Source organism: Thermobia domestica, chromosome 6, assembly GCF_964235325.1.
Source record: "Thermobia domestica chromosome 6, izTheDome1.hap1.1, whole genome shotgun sequence".
Lineage (NCBI taxonomy): Eukaryota > Metazoa > Arthropoda > Insecta > Zygentoma > Lepismatidae > Thermobia > Thermobia domestica.
In genome coordinates this window covers 266,745,596-266,751,553 of record NC_137459.1, presented here as the reverse complement: position 1 = coordinate 266,751,553, position 5,958 = coordinate 266,745,596, and the positions used below count along the sequence as shown (strand labels likewise).

Genomic DNA, 5,958 nt, shown 5'->3' with positions numbered 1-5,958 from the left:
TTTACTGATTTTCATTGAAATCCAGAATATCACTATGTTTGGCTGTTTTCAAAAAAGTAGCCCGGTAGTGGCCAAATATCAGTGTTTGGTGGTTATGGCCATTAGGAGCTTTTCGGAATCACAATATCTACAACATCACGGTTTAAGTATTTTTGTCCAAAATCTCGAATGTCGTTTTCTTCGGCTTTTTTTAAGAAAGTGGCCTCATGGTGGCCAAACGGCCAACGATTTTTGGTTGTCTCCATTGAGACTTTTTCTCAGGAACATAATATCTACAACATAACACGGTTCCAAGCAATTCCACCGAAATCCAATTTCGATAAAGATTGTTCGGAGTCCTTTCTCATTTCGAAGGAGCATTGCCTCTGCAAAACTTCTCTGTAAAAAACTCCAAAACCCGTATTTTATACTTGGAAGTCATCTTTGCATCGGCAGAGTACGTTCCTTTAATTTGGTCCTTTTAAATCAAAGGTACCTTTTTTTTAAAAGGGACCCTTTGCATCCTTTAACCTGTTCTCCGAAAGAAACAAAAAAAAACATGTTTGCATTTATTTTCGGTCTAGTATATATGTGCCAAGTTTGAAGAAAATCAGATGAATAGAAATCCTTGTGAAGCTATCTCCTTTATAATTTCACTTTTTGAACTTGACAAGTCGTTTGTCCCGAAGTCCTCAATTTCTTTATTACCTCAAATTGCATTGTAAATAAATGCACTTGCAAATTTGCAATATTATATACTGTAATTTCTTAGCCGATACAATTTTCTGTCCCCGAAAAACAAGAAAGCACCCGTCAAAAGCAATTCCTCGAACTTTCCCCTAGAATTTATCATAATAAAGTTTTTTGTTCCTCTCTCTCAGAGATTTGCATCCCTTTTACCTTTAGGGCCACTCATTGACAAAAGGTACTCACATGACCGCTATATACAGACATGCTCTTAGGTAGGTCAGAGATTGGGAAAGTAGACGATTTTTAATAATAATAATAATAAAATAACAATAATAATAATAATTATTATTATTATTATAACAATTAGGTTTACAACTAGGGTCCCACCTCTTTATCTTGTATGAGAGTCCCGCTAGTCAGCTAAGCCATTGGTGTCCCTTATTCTGTGTTTCTCTCTCTTTCTGTGTCGTGTGGATGTTTGTTTTGGGGCTCTTAGGCTTTTATATTAAACCTTTACATTATATAATATTTTTCTTTTTTACGAGATTTTCTTTTGGAAAATGAAAGAAACTGCTTTCCTCTTATGTGTGTTTCTTACCATTCACCTTGTTTGAACTGCTTAGGTAAGATGATTTTGTAACTTTTATGTCATCCATTGCCATCACGATAATAAAATGGTAAGTCTTAACAATTTATTTTATTCTCTTATTTGCAGTTTGCCACACTGATATATTTGTAACAAAATTGAGGTTTGGTCCAACGCCTTTCGAATGTGCAACCAACCCAAGCGCTGAGCTTTTTGGGTTGCCTGCTATTGCAGGAAAGGGAGAATTGCAGGTGGTAATGCACTTTTGGAGTCGTGTATACATTTAAAATGGGAAGCGGTTTTATGATTTTTTTCATAAAACGGACATTTTCCTTATAACAAATAAGCTATGGCCAGTGGCGTATTTAGGTGGGTGGCTTCCGGGCTTAAGCCCCCCCGAAATCTTACTTAGTATAGTAAAGTAAATGAAATATCTTGCATAATTTTCACATTTCCAGGCTAAGCCCCCTCCCCCGAAAGTTAGCAAAGCCCCTCCCGAAACAAAATCGTAAATACGCCACTGGCTATGGCTAATTATTTGAATAAGAAAAATGACGTTAAAGCATTGAGATTCCTTCGCATAGGTGGGTTACAAAAAGGTAAACCGTGCGAGATAACATTATGGAAATTGATTCAAACACAACGTTATGGTCAAAGAGTTTTAGTACATTTAGATGAGAAATATAAGACGTTATTACCACAAATATATAATGATACTGAGCAAGTGTTAAAAGACACGAAAAATATAAGCTTTTTGTTAAGTATGAAGGTTTGAAAGATTTAGATAATGGTTATAAAATACATCAGTTTTACTTTAGAAATGAATCCAAAAAGTAACAAAAATGATTATTTTTTTTTCTAATTAAAAAAATGGAGTGGTTAGTATGGATCCTCAAAGGAAGTTCATTCTTACTAATAATTTCAATGTAATCATTAAGAATGTTCAAGAAAGCACAGAAGTCGTCTTCGAAATTAATGGTTGTTTATTCAGCTTAAACTATGACCAATGGACTGAGTTTAAGAAGTCATTGTTTCCCATAGAGAACGAGGTTACCAGAAGATTCTATTATCAGTATCCAAACGTGTAATTTTAAGTATGTTTTAAGTGTATAAGTGTTTTTATGGGTACAAACCTATAAAAGCTGAGATCTTTAGACATACACAACGCTATGTTATATGATCTTAAACAAATCTCTTATTTATATATGGATCTTTACAGTTTTATAATAATATCCTTAGAGTTATGCAACCTGTAACACATTCAAAAGATGATAAATTTATTTCTCTATTGATTGTTGTTTGAATTTTGAAAATCGATAAATATGTGGTGGTCATAAATTCAAAATTTCGGGAATTTTTACGGGTTCATGTAGATTATGCTAGTATTTTTTTTATTTTTCAAATAACTGAATTTTTATTTTTTGCCAAATATTTGGGGTAAACACTATAATATTTGATAAGTGGGTTGGCAACACTGATATTTTTCGTTTTGAACATTGATGCTTAAGCTGAATATGGCGGCCAGATGAACACATTCAAGCAGTTACTCACTCAATAGATGGCATTGCATATTTAGTTTATCACTTTGCTAATAGAGGGCGTTGCTTGTAGAAGTATTTGTTCATATATAAGGACCGATTTTCACTTGATTTCTTTGGGTACGTGTTACCCGAGCGTGCTCGCTCACGGTCTGGCCAACTGTGGGTAGTTATCGACGTGGTCGACGTCGCAGGTTCGAATCGCCTCCAAGCCGGAAGGAGGAATTTCACTTTCTCCTCTACAAGCCAAACTGATCAGAGAGAGTTGACGTGAATGGAGACTAGCGCTAGTCGGGAAAGGAAAACTGAGGCACAACAGAAGCAGCAGCAGAAAGAGAAACATAGAAAAAGGAGCCTGAGAGGCAGCCAAAAGCAAAACCAAACAAACAAATAAGAGAAAGGCGTAAGTCCTCGCAGGTCCACCTGTGCACAGGTTTTGCTGCTTTTTCTTTGAAAACTTATTTATGTTACAGATTTTTTAGATGTAAGTTTTTATGATTTTAAATGCCATAAAAGCCTAGACCCAGAGACAATACTCAATCTCACTTTGTGATATCTTTCTGTGTTAAAGTGTAATGGTCAGCGGCGGCTTCATAATTTTTGGCAGTTGGGGGTTGGAGGGGGAAAGTGCGCTCGTAGTTAGGTATGTATACTACTAACGTTAATATTGTTACTATAAATCCGATCATTTTAGGAGCAAGAGGTGCATTGAGTACTACATGTATTAAACAGTTGGAAAAATTAAACATAAATAATAGATGTGTTAAGAAAACTATAGTTATGTCTATTACAAGGAGCACTATCAAAATAGCCAACGCTCATCTTGATTACAAATAAATTAGTTGTCGCTTTTAATTCTAACATGTAACGTATTATAAAATCTAAAGTATTATCGTTATAGTAATACCTTGAAGTTAGATGTGAAAATAAATAAAAAAATTCTTTTCTTGAGAAAATCTTACATAGGGAGACTTCTTGTCTTTGTTTCTCTTGACAGCTAGTTTTATGTTTACTATGTAGAATTAATAGTCATAAAGCAGATTTTTAAAATTTTATTTTGTAAATATTCTTATTAATAAACTAATCAAAATTATATTATGAAGGTAACGACATACTTTATATTGAATGCTAAAATTTGTTACACTATCGTTATACAAAATAATCGAAACGTGTTATGACTATTATGACAAGTTAGAGCAAAATTTTATAATTTATAGTGCGGAAACATATTTTACTTTGTAAACACAATCATACATTATTTATTGTGATAGTGGTAAGTACGTAACGACATACTTTTTTATGGAATTGTATATAAGGCTTATGACTACACAACCTGTATGGAGAATGTTGATGTCTTTGTAATAATATGCTTTATTCTGTTTGTTTGTGACGACGTACTTTGTACGGAAATTTTAAAATGTATAAGAATTCGACTCTTATGAGAAGAAAACTTGCAAAATAAAGTGTTGCTATTAGCCAAATACCTCGTCATCTAATTAGTGACGCGCATGAATGGATTAACGAGATTCCCACTGTTCCTAACTTCTTCCTAGCAAAATCACAGCCAAGGGAACGGGCTTGGAAAAAATAGAAGGGTAAGATGATCCTGTTGAGCTTGACTCTAATCTGATACTGTAAGGAGACATGAGAGGTGTAGCATAAGTGGGAGACTCTTTACGGGGTCGCCGATGAAATACCACAACTTTCATAGTTTCCTTACTTACTCGGTGAGGCGGAGAGCGTGAGTCGTTCTTCGTGTTTGGCGTACGGTATTCCTGAACCAAGTATGGGGAGTTTGTCTTCTCGGACGATCCGATCCGGGGACACTATCAGGCGGGGAGTTTACTGAGGCGGTACATCTGTCAAAGAATAACGCAGGTATCCTAAGGCCAGCTCAGCAAGGACAGAAACCTCGCGTAGAGCAAAAGGGTAAAAGCTGGCTAGATCCCGATGTTCAGTAAGCATAGGGAATGCCAAAGCAGGCCTATCGATACTTTTGTCTTGGAGAGTTTCCAGCAAGAGGTGTCAGAAAAGTTACCACAGGGAAAACTGGCTTGTGGCGGCAAAACGTTCATAGCGACGTAGCTTTTTGATCCTTCGATGTGGATCTTTCTATCATTGCGAAGCAGAACTCGCCAAGCGTTGGATTTTTCACCCACTAATAGGGAACGTGAGCTCGGTTTAGACCAACGGGAGAGAGGTTAGTTTCACCGTATTGATGAGCGAACGTTGCCGTAGTAATGAGTTGATTGAGTTGATTTTTAGTTTAGCGTCCCTTTCAGCAGCGAGGCTATATGATACGTGGACCTACTGATTAACGTGGAATCCGAACCACATGAGCTCCCGCTGAGAATCGAACCCGGATCTCCCACGCTAAAGGCGCGTACGCTAACCGCTTAGCCACGGATGAGCTCTTGCCATAGTAATCCTGCACAGTACGAGAGGAACCGTAGGTTCGGACAATTGGTTCTTACACTCGGTCGAGCGGCCGGTGGTGTGACGCTACCATCCGCTGGATTATACATCAACGCCTCTAAGTTAGAATCCGATCTAAGCAAAGCAACGGTATCTGGCGTCTCTATTTGAAAATATATTTACTACGAAAAGCGTAGGGGTAGGCTCGTCCTACTTTGCATGGCCCATGGTTTCCGGCAGATGTATTGTAAGGAGGATGTTGATCCTTAGAATCTCTGTCCTGAGTTACACCAAGGAGATGTTCAAGGTTGGGACGTGGAATCCTCTGTAAACGACTTAGATACCTGGTGGGGTATTGTGAATGGTAGAGCAGTTGCCACGCTGCAATCTGTTGAGACTTAGCCCTTGCTTGGAGGATTCGTCTTGTCGGTTAGACGAGACCTCCGGGATATCTACGCCACCTCATGTGGTGTACTTTTATTTCGCTCATAATTGCCGACTTTTACTTTACTTTTTTGCACTGCCTCATAAATGCCGAATTTTGCTTTACTATTTCGCAGTCGCTCATAATTGCCGAACGTTTGCTCATAACTGCCTACTTTTAGTTGAATTTCTCGCACTCACTCATAGTTGCAAATCTTTACTTGGCTTTTTACCCCATATATAAAAGGGTTAGCAAGTTGGGGCATGTTCTGCTCTCCGGCCGCTTTTTAGTGCCGTTCGTTTGATCATTATTCTCATGCGCACCTG

The 5,958-nt window shown here is 37.4% G+C and overlaps 1 pseudogene; it reads left to right on the top strand.

Annotated features, from left to right (window-relative positions):
* The first annotated feature begins 4,375 nt into the window (after window positions 1-4,375).
* Window positions 4,376-5,628, top strand: LOC145688729 (large subunit ribosomal RNA; annotated as a pseudogene).
* Window positions 5,629-5,958: the final 330 nt, after the last annotated feature.